We start from the raw sequence: 10,859 nt of genomic DNA, 5'->3' as shown, positions 1-10,859 counted from the left end.
AGATTCATTCATTTTGCTTCATATGTAGTCCAACTAGTGGAGTCTCTACAAAGACTTATATTTAGGAACGGAGGGAGTATATATAGTTCATATTCCTTTGAAAATTGAAACTTAATAAAAGCTGCCTTGTTGGTGTAAGTTCGTTTTTTTTTCATGAACTCAAGTTAAAGAGGATGCGCATGCATTACTGCAAATTCCTATATTCTTTGATCTGATGTTTCGTTATGAGTTTGATTTTATTGGTATTTGGCAGACTATGAAAAAGTTCCCTTTCATTTTCAAAAGGATGTATCTACAAGAACAATTTACTTGCATTGGTTGCAACCGTGGGTCCGTGGCACCATTTTTGGTGTGTGGAGACCTGACTTCGGTGTAGGCTCTTGTCTAACCTTGCACTAGTATGTAAGCAGGTGGCATTTCTAAGGTATAATTGAGCTAGAGATAGAATATATTAACCACATGTTACTTGTCTTGTACTCAGGACCTCTACCCTCATGTACTGTACATATTAGTATGCATGCACGCGTAATAAGCGTCATTACATTGCAGAGTGATTTTGGTCAAGGAAAATAAATCATGGAGTTCGCACAGAAATGATTCAAGACACATCAACATTGTGCATGTACGAAAGCAAAAAGGAAATATTTGAATTGCACAATTAGCATAAGAAAGATTCTTGTGTTCATATGCAGTAAACAGCCTATCACATGCAAAGAATGTATAATTTACACAAAATCGGGGTATCTGTTTCTATGTTTTAATCTAACATTTACGACAACTTTCCACCGAAAAATGTACACGCGAGTCAGCGACGCCATGTATGTGCGCGACACACTGGTTTGACTTTTAGTTTTACAGTTTTTCATTCTAATTTCTGGCAGCTTGTCAGACTTAATATAGTACGGATCCAACTCTGCCGGCGTCTGCTTTGGTAAAAAAAACTAGCAAGGTGACCCGCGCATTTGCGTGGCTAGATTACGCACTTGATGTTTCTCAAAATGTGTGTGTGTATCTTAAACATATTTAAAGATTTTTTTTCATTTGTATCGCCTCCCTTTGCGACTTAGAGATGATGGATTTCTCAATCGCATAATTATTTTGAGATGAGCATACTTAGTCTGCGATAGTTTTTCTTTATAAAAAGATAATAAGATGGCTCTCTATGCTCTGATTGATTACTTGTATTATGCTCGATCTAAGGGAAATATGAAGTGTTTCAAAGGAGGATTCCTTTGACTTAGATCCGTCTCCTACCTATGTTAAAGAACCCTAAGTGACATGCAGTATCAAGAATAGGAATATTTCTTGAACATACAATATTTTTTGCACAGCTGGACTCTTCATTTTTTTGCCTTACAATGGTATTAGATTTTACTTTAAATGTTTTCCATGTGACCATTTTTTTATTATTACATCGTCCATATTTTTTTCATGACCTTGTTATATAGAATAGACAATTGTGCATATTAAACACTTATTTTTCTCTTCTCAATAACACTGTTTTGTGGGATCGTGTACCAAGAATAGGAATATCACTTCAACATACAATATTATTTGCACAGGTAGACTCCCTATATTTTTTTGGCCTTATATATCTTTTTGTATTAGATTTTCCTGTAAATGCTTTTCCATGAGAACATTTATTTTGTAATTGCATGGTCCATATATTTTTTTTATTTTCATAACCTTGTTATATAGAATAGACTATTGTGCATATATCATATGTGATATTTGGCACAGTGTGGCAGATAGCAAAACTACCACACACCTCATTCCTTTCATATAATTACATGCATGCATGTATGAGAGTGACTCACTCTTCTTTCACCTTCATTCCTTACTCAATTACATACATGCATTAGATGACAAAAAACTGATGTCATCCTAGATTCTTCCATATTCCAAAAAATTCAAAATATTTTGTAGCTCAAACCGTCGGTCCGATGCAAAAACCATTTTCATATAAAAGATTTTTCGCGACGAGATCTTCGAAACTAGATCCCATGTTGGTGTGTTCCGATAATTTTTTTGGGTCAAAGTTACCACGCCTGGTCTACATAAGTTATCACGCCTGTTCTATGCAAGTTACCATGTTATTTTCACATCACTTACCGGGGTTATGTTTTTCAACAAGTATTTCCTTTTGGTAAAAGTTATCGCGGTGTTTGTACGTAAGCTATTGGGTCAAAAGTTACCACCCATGGGGTATGCAACTTATCATGCTACTTTCACATAAGTTACCGGTGGTATGTTTTTCAACAACTACCTTTTTCCCCCTTGGTCAAAGTTACCGCGGTGTTTGTACGTAAGTTATCGGCTATGCAATTTTTACAGTATCGTGCTATTTTCACATAAATTACCAGGGATATGTTATCAACAACTTTTTTGCATTGGTCAAAGTTACCACGGTGTTTTGTACATAAATTATCGGGTAGGCGGTTCGTATATTACCGTGCTATTTTCACATAAGTTATCGGGATTATATTTTTCAACAACCTTTTCCCACTTGGTCAAAGTTACCACTATGTTTGTATGCAAGTTGTCAGGTATGCAGTTCGTTTGTTACCGTGCTATTTTCGCACGAGTTATAGGAATATTTTTCAACAAATCCACCTCCCGCCTAAGTTATCGCGGTGTTTGTACGTAAGTTATCAGGTATGCGGTTCATATATTACCGTGCTATTTTCACATAAATTATTGGGGTATGTTTTTCAACAAATTTTTTTCAACTTCCCCCTTTGGTCAAAATGTTATGGCGGTATTTGTACTTAAATTATCAGGTCTATAGTTCATATATTATCATACAATTTACACTGAAGTACCATGTAGTAGTTTTCAACAAAAATTTTCCCAAGGTCACAATTATCACTGCATTTGTATCTGAGTTATCAGATCTTCGGTGCATATATTACCATGTATTTACACAGAGTTATCGAGGGTATGTTTTTGAGCAATGTTTTCCCTGATCAATGATATCGTGGTGTGTGTATGAAGTTATCAGGTCTGCGCTTCATATATTATCATGCTACTTATACGGAAGTTATCAGGGTATGTTATTCAATAAAAAATTCCGGTCAAAATTACCGTAAGTTATCACGTATGTGATGTGTATATTACAAGTTGTCTACATATAAGTTACTATGATATGCTTTCAATAGCTTTTTCCCCAAATCAAAACTACCGTTGCAAAAAACACTGTGGTAAATTTCCCCCCTCCACCTCCACACATGAGAATAAAACAGTAGCGTTGTCAGGCGGCGAAGTGGAGCAGCAAGGCAGTAGCAACAAGATACACACAGAGAGAGAGAGAGAGAGAAAGAGAGAGAGAGAGAGAGAGAGAGAGAGAGAGAGAGAGAGAGAGAGAGAGAGAGAGAGAGAGATAAGCAGCAGCAACGACCTACTCAAGCATGCTCCTGCTCTGGAGAAGGACTGAATGAGGCCAAGAAGACAAGACATGTACACGCACACATCTCTTGAGGGAAGCGTGCATCATGTGAGCCACAAATGATATCCTTTCCTCCCTTAATCTTTCCGTGAAGTCAATAGGAAGAGGGGACGACGTGTGTATGTTCTTCTCGTGCCTACGTCCCCTCCTATGAAAGAATGAGGGAGGCGGTTCATTTCAAAAAGAATGAGGGAGGCAGCTTTCGCATCCTACTCTCATCAGGAAAACTCGGCTTGTCACATCCATGATTCCCACCGTTGGCCATCGCGACGATGCGAGAGGAAGCTCACACACAACGGAGAACATGAATGGAAACAACAAACTCCATGGCAGGAAGGGCGTGCAGCGGTGCTGGCACATCGGCATAGAACCCGGCGACGGCGGGGAAAACAGTGCGGTGGCCACCGCCAGTGCATTGTGTGGTTGCGCGCGAGGTGACTTCGGGCGCCGGCTTCATCGTGCAATTGGCCAGCAAGCAGGAGGTCGCTGCTGGGGGTTGGGCGGCGGTCGGTGCAAAGTGCTCCAAGGGCACGTGGTGGTCAGGCCGCGTCGTCCGCGGCCGGCATGAAGTGGGTCATCAACGGCAGGAGGCACGCTGGGAGGTGGGGCAGCGCACTAAGGGGGTTGGGCGTTGGAAGGAGTACCAGAGGGAGGCCGGGAGGAGCGCTGCATCCGCGTGAGCTCAGGCGCAGAGAGAGGAGGGAGGAGATGGTGAGGAGGAAGGGAAGGAGAAGGGACTGACGTGGGCAGGGACGCCGGCGACCGATGGTTGTCGGCGCGGCCGGTGCCGAGTGCGCCCCGCGGGCGCACGAAGCCTTCCTGGCGGCGCGGCTGGAGCGGGTGAGGGAGAGAGATAACAGGGGGCTGCCAGGCCGGATCGTGTCCTCTAAATTCAAAACAGACGTTGATGAGATCGTGTGGTAGTTTTGCAATCTGTCACACGGTTGCCAGATACATATTTCGATTAAACAATTACTTTTTCTCTTCTCAATAGCCTTTTTTGTTGTATCTCTTCTCCATAAATTTCACATTAACGATTTCTGCGGTGGAAGCTACGGTGATAATTGATTATTTACAGTGTACCTACGAAGTTTGATGTTTGAAGCGTATTGAGATGAAAGTAACCGACGCAGAGTACGTGCAGGAAGATGATGGTGTTGTTGCCATGCGTTCCATCTGTCTGTGATGGCATCTTCAACATTTTTCAATGCTCTAATATTTCAATGTCTACTATTCATTGGACAACGGGCATGTTGGCATTATTCATGTGGATATGTTTGACATCGTCATTATCTATATAGTTCTGCTCATGATTGGCCAGGTGTCCAGACGTGTACGCATGTGCAGTATGCTCATGTCTATTTTAGTTGAGCCTTTGTATAGAGGTCATATGGGGCAATGGTTGTGTGTCCATGTGATTTGATAGAGTTAACCTTGTTGTATAGGTGGGTAATTTGTTTTGCTTTGAGTCATCTAGGTAGTAGTAGTTGTGGCAGTGTGCACACATAGAAACGTGGCCGTGTGTGTGCTGCAAGCTACAACAGTATTGTGTTTAACCGGTCAAACGCATACATGAATGGGTTAGTTAGTGGCTGCATGGATAAGTTGTCAGCGCAGGAGGGATTCCGGGGTAGTTAGCTGGGCATGCGGTACGTGGAGTTAGTGGCCGAACCTGCCGGCTAGTCAGTGCGTGCGTGAGTCCAACTACTTGTATATATGTTGCATATCAAGCAATGAGAAAGAGACCGAGAGGGCTGTGGCAAAAATGTAGTGTTTGTGTCATCAAGGAGGAGAGCTCTTGGTAAACACTAGTAGAAAAACACCTAATAGTCCCGGTTCGTAAGGGCCTTTAGTCCCGGTTCATGAACCGGGACTAATGGGCCGTTACTAATACCTCCACCCATTAGTCCCGATTCAAATAAGAACCGGGACCAATGTGCCTCCACGTGGCCCTGTGCGCCGAGCCCAGTCAGAGGTCCTTTGGTCCCGGTTGGTGGCACCAACCGGGACCAAAAAGCATCCACACGTCAGCATTCCAGTGGTTGGGGTTTTTGTTTTTTTTTTGAAAGGAGGGGGGGATTGGGGGTTTTGGGGGGGTAATTTACGTGTTTCATATATTGTGTTAGCTAGCTAATTAATAGAGAGAAGTGTCCTCTCTTATGTCCGTGCTTGGTCGACTCTACGTACGTACTATATATACATAAGTGATCGAGAGAACCATTCAGTACAGAAGTTCATGCATACTGAGAGAAGTGATCGATCGACCTCTCTCCTTCTCCGAGAGATAGGTCGAACAACAAGTTTTCGTATATCATGTATCTGACGCTACTGCCTGCATACATGCATGTACAATATGTATAAGATCTCTTATAATTACAATTCCCTAGCAATTGAAATCAATTTCCACATGGTATTCTCCGGCTTTATTGATGACGTGGTCAAGAAAAAATCCCGCCAATTCCTCTTGAATTGCTTTCATGCGATCTGGTTCTAGGAGTTCATTCCGCATCTGCCACGTCTAATTTAAAGAAGGGGTTAATTACTACGTATATATGAATGAAACTCAACAGAAATGATGGTGTAATAAAATGAAATTGTGAATATTATTGCTTACGCACTTCATATTGTCTTTGAGAGTAGCCCCGCTTGTTTTTCAAAGTCGCGTTTTGGATGAACTCGCACACGTAGTATCCACAGAAATCATTCCCTTCTTCCTGCCACAAGCACTTTACGAGAAATAGAGGTCAATTAAACTGATAGTGAAGCATTATAAATGGCATTGATGAAAGTATAGCTATAGAATCAACGGGAGATGCGTGCAACTAGCTAGCCAGTAGTACTTACTTTCGGGTATGTATATCGCAGCTCCTTCGGCAGTCCCGGAGCTTCTGCGGTGAACTGTTTCCAAACCCTGCAAGACAAAGAAAATAATTATTATTACTTGAGATATCAGGAAATGAACAAAAAGTTGCTGATATGGTGCGATAATGATCGATTGAACTTACTTGCTGAGCATTTCAGTCATGTCCGCATAGGATTTGGGATCTTTCCGTCTCGAGTCTAAGATGGTTACTAGTCCACGCTCAAGCTTAATCTCCAGAAGAATATAGTGGTACCTGCGCACGCATGCATAACTCATCAATTACATTACTATAACCTCGCTCGAGTAATAAGGAAAACCGAATATGCACACGATAGTAACACTCACTTGTCGTTGTAAGGAAAGAGTATGCTATCTTTGTTTTGATTTTTTATCAATGATTGTAGCACGTTGTCCTCGGCCTCTTTGATGTCCTTTTTAACCAGAAATTCATCTATGATATTTGTGTTAATGAACCCAATATCATAAATTTCTTGTTTTTTGCACTCGACGATTTTCAATCTGCATAATATATTGAGGATAATTAATTATAAATACATGAAATGAAAGAGCCGAGCTATATATAGAGACTTAATGACAGAAATAGTACTTACAGACAGTAGCAAAAGACCATTAGTTTATCGAGGGCCTTTTGATTGAAGAACGCGAAGAACTCATCAAATGGAACAGTCAGCAGATCATTTGCAATGAGATCGTGCTCCTCTTTAATATGCAGATACAAAGCATTCGTACCCTCAGACTCTCTGTAGGTTTCCATGTACCAATTATGGAATCTTCGCATCATTGTTGTCAAAGATTTTTCATCTTTGACGAGAGACTTCCCGTACTCGTATATGTGTTCGTCCACCTCCAAGAAATCAGGAAGTGCATCGTCAGGCAGGTAATCGTCAAGATTGCCATAACCGGCCACCGTCCCCGGAGCATTAGACACATTGAGCGGGCGGCACGATTGTTGTGCTTGTTTGCCGAGCTGGGCAATTTTTTCCCCTTTGCTCGTTCTTTTGACCTTTTAGCACTGACAGTAGTTCCCGACCACTGGGCTTGGAGATATGTCTGTTCAGTAATGCGCTCATAGTTGGTTCTCGGCGGAGACTTTGGTGGTTTCCTCAGGGCATCGGTAGTGCGTTTTGCTTTCACCGGATCTACCTTCTCCTCCGGAGGTGGATGTCTCTTTGCTTTCACCCCTTCAAAGAACTCCTTCACGTGGGTCCGCACAATCGTATCGTTTTCCTCCTCGGACCTCTCGTACGGTAACTTCTCTAGAGGCTTGAGAGACGATGGACCGTATTTGTATTGCCTCCCGCCTCTGGTTGTGCTGCTAGATGCCGGAGCAGACGGAGCGGCTGCGGCGTCTGTCTTCTTTCGTGCTTGCTTACGAGGCGAAGGAGAAGGAGTACGACACGCCGGAGCAGCCGGGGCGGCGGCGGGTCTCTTCCGCCCTTGCTGGCGAGGCGGAGAAGGAGGATGCTGCTGGCTGCTCGGGAGCGCCGGCGCAGGCGGAGAAGGAGGCGGAGTGCCGCCATGCGCCGGAGAAGGAGGCGGAGTGCCGCCACGCGTGCCCTGATCGTCACTTGCCGGAGGAGGAGGCGGTGGAGGAGGCGGAGTGCACTGACTCGCCGGAGCAGGAGGAGGAGGTGGAGGCGTCCAGTTCGGAAGGTTGATGAGCTCCTTCTTCCATAGGCATGGAGTCTTCAGAGCAGAACCCAGCCTAGTCTCCCCTTCACCGGTAGGGTGGTCAAGCACGAGGTCCTCAAATCCCTCCGTTATTTCATCCACCATCACCTTAGCATATCCTTTTGGAATCGGCTGATAGTGATAAGTTGTGCCGGGTCCACTAGGATAAACTTGGCCAACAGCCGCCTTGACCTTCAAATTCATCCATCGCGCCATAATGTGGCAATTTTGAGACTCCTGATACCATCCATGGGATAGCTGGCAGGAGCCGTCAAGACATGCTCCGGCTGAAGAAGCTCGGCGGAAGCCACGCTGCTTCTTCGCTGAGATGGCGGGGTAGCTTCGTGGGAAGCTTCGGCAGGTCGTTTGCTGCGATCTGCTACTTCTCGTTCCTCTTCTCGATCCTCTAGCCCCATTACCCTTTCGTGCAGCGCCTGCAGTTGGTCCTGGTCCAGTTTCTTCCTCTTCTCGTGGGTTTTGTAACCCCCTGCGTCCGGAAAACCAACCTTCCATGGAATGGAGCCTGGCGTGCCTCGTGTCCGTCCAGGGTGCTCAGGATTCCCAAGGGCCATTGTGAGCTCGTCCTTCTTCCTGCTTGGAAGGAACATCCCTCGCTGTGCTGCATCGATATAGTGTCGAAGGTTCTTGACTGGTATTTCCAGTTGCTCGTCCGTCCACTGGCAAAACCCTGTTACAGGGTCCAAGGTTCCGCCAGACCCGAAGAACCAAGTCCGGCAATGGTCTGGCCATCTCATTGTCTCTGGTTCGATCCCTTTTTCAAGCAGATCATTCTCAGCCTTGGACCACTTAGGCCGGGCTTGCAGGTAGCCACCTGACCCCGTGCGATGGTGAAGCGTCTTCTTCGCAGCATTTTTCTTGTTTGTCTCCGACATCTTCTTACTCTTTTCCGATGTCTTGTGGGCCACAAATGCGGGCCACTGATCTTTGATCTTCTCATATTTGCCGATGAATTCTGGTGTCTTTTTATTTTTGAAAAACTTGTTCAGCTCTTTCCTCCACCTCCTCATTAGGGTTTCCATCTTCTTAAGAGCACAAAACTTGATTAATTCCTCTTTAACTGGCTTCTCCGGATCCTCCTCTGGCGGTAGGGTGAAATTTGCCTTAAGCTTAGTCCAAAGATATTCTTTCTGCATATCATTGACATAAGACACCTCAGGGTCTTCCTCCTTAGGCTTATACCATTGTTGGATGCTGATCGGGATCTTCTCCCTAACAAGAACCCCGCACTGAGCAGAAAATGCCTTTCTTGTCCGGATGGGTTCAATCGGTTCGCCGTCGGGCGCGATTTCTATGATCTCAAACTTTTCATCTGAGCTCAACTTTTTCTTCGGGCCTCGTCTCCTTACCGAAGTTGTGCTCGATCCGGAGGGCTAGAAATTATAAGGAAGAAAGACGAGAGTAATTAATATGTGTACATATACCAAAACAATGGAAGCATCAATTAACTAGTCAGCACGGGCTTAACTAATATATATATATATATATATACCTGGCCGGGCTCGGTTCGGTCACCGGAGCAGTCAGCACGGTCTCCTTCTTGTACCTCCATTGTGTCACCGGAGCCATCATGAACATAGTCCTGTTCTTGTACCGGCATTAATGGGCCGAAGCCATCATGAACATAGCCCTCTTCTTCACCCCGTTCTTCCAGCTGACCAACGGTGTCGAGGAGAAATGACGCAACTTCATCCCTTCCATTTGCGATTATGTCCCTCAATATCGCTTCTGTTTCTTCGTCTCGGCAGTGCTCCATAGTTTCTGCAAATATTTACAACATGTCAATTATTATTCAAACATGGTACAGATGGATATATATATATATATATATATATATATATATATATATATATATATATATATATATATATTAGTGGCAAACGTAGAACTAGCCAGCTAATCACAATAAGGAATCATGTTAGTGGCCTTGACGCTGCTTCTCTAGGGTTTGGGGTCGCCTCGACACAACAACGCTTCGAAGGTTTGGGGTTTGACGACAACGCTCTTTTAACTTGGTAAATTTGGGTGGCCTCGAGAGAGTTAATTTGCCGGGTAGGGGCGCGGCGGGAGGGGGTAGGAGACCAACATCATTTTCTCTCTAGGGTTTGGGTGTCCTCGAGAGTTTTGGTTGAGCGAGAGGGCCGAGGGGGGGTATAGATATATATCGACCGCCCCTCATGTCGAAGTTATCTCGAGGGGGTTATATCGACAACGACGCGACAACGATGAGAAAGGAAAATAATTAAGGAAAAGGAAGAAAAGAGGAAGAAGGAAGAAGAAGAAGAAAAAAAAAGAGGAGAAGAAGAAAGGAATAGAGGAGAAGAAGAATTTTCTATTTTTTCTTCTTCTCCTCTATTCCTTTCTTCTTCTCCTCTTCTTTTTCTTTTTTTTCCTCTTCTTATTTATTTCTCCTCTTCTTCCTCTCCTCTTCTTCATCTTCTTATTTTCCTTTTTCCTCTCATTCTTTTTCTTCTTCTGTCTTCCTTCTTCCTTCTTCATCTTTTCTTCCTTTTCCTTATTTTACTTTAAATTTCTCCTCTACACTAACCTAAAATGCACTAACCTAAAATCGATATCTACTAACAACCTAAATAAAAAATTAATACATATATGAAAAAAAATATATAAACAAAAAAATGCTATGAACATTATATTCATACATACATATATATATATAGCCACATCCATTCATCATATATATATAGCTACCACACACATATATACATTATATATATGAAAAAAAATACAATGAACAAAAAAATACACTTATGAAAAAAAATACTATAAACATGTACACATATATATATACACATACAAACATATATACACAAAAAAATGCAA

The sequence above is a fragment of the Triticum dicoccoides genome, chromosome 3B (assembly GCF_002162155.2).
Source record: "Triticum dicoccoides isolate Atlit2015 ecotype Zavitan chromosome 3B, WEW_v2.0, whole genome shotgun sequence".
NCBI classification, from domain to species: Eukaryota; Viridiplantae; Streptophyta; class Magnoliopsida; order Poales; family Poaceae; genus Triticum; species Triticum dicoccoides.
The sequence above is the reverse complement of the archived record's forward strand: the minus strand, read 5'-3'. Positions refer to the sequence as shown.